This window comes from Palaemon carinicauda, chromosome 13 (genome assembly GCF_036898095.1).
Source record: "Palaemon carinicauda isolate YSFRI2023 chromosome 13, ASM3689809v2, whole genome shotgun sequence".
NCBI lineage: Eukaryota > Metazoa > Arthropoda > Malacostraca > Decapoda > Palaemonidae > Palaemon > Palaemon carinicauda.
The window spans coordinates 118,454,171-118,454,741 of record NC_090737.1 but is presented as its reverse complement, the minus strand read 5'-3'; the positions used below and the strand labels follow the sequence as shown (position 1 = coordinate 118,454,741).

The 571-nt window shown below is 39.1% G+C and overlaps 1 pseudogene; it reads left to right on the top strand.

The window, feature by feature from the left end:
- The first annotated feature begins 333 nt into the window (after window positions 1-333).
- The window catches only part of LOC137652039 (gamma-butyrobetaine dioxygenase-like), a 6,901-nt pseudogene continuing 6,663 nt past the window's right edge, over window positions 334-571 (top strand).

The following is a 571-nucleotide window of genomic DNA, read 5'->3' as shown; positions in this document are numbered from 1 at the left end:
GTGAAAGTGTACTATCCAACATTTACTATGTACTGAAGATATAGATTAATATCATTTGAACATTTGATAACCACTTCTATCATCATTGAGAGTGTAGCATCAGATTAGAATTACTCATAACCTTATACAATATACAATGTATGAATGTTGTAATGCTTTCCAGAAAGCTCGACTAAGGAGAGAAACAGCAGCATACGAACTGACCACTGATAAGAGAATTTATCAAGCGCTAAGTGGTGCGAGAAATGCGTCACTGATTCCACTGACAAGAGTAGGGTCAGGTCCACCTTCGACTCGTCTCCTATAAAAGAGCGAAAGATGAGCCAGGGAAGCATTCAGCTCGTGGACAGTCATAGCGAGAAAGCACAGTTTTGAGCGCTGATCAGAAGAAGAAGAAAAAGAAGAAGGAAGACTATCAACGTAGCCTTGGCGTGAAAACACAGTTTCCAGTGCTGATCAGAAGAATAAAAAGAAGAAAAAGAAGAAGACAAAGTAGAAGAAGAAGAAGACAAAGTAGAAGAAGAAGACAAAGTAGAAGAAGAAGAAGAAGACTTACAACGCAAGTAGCACG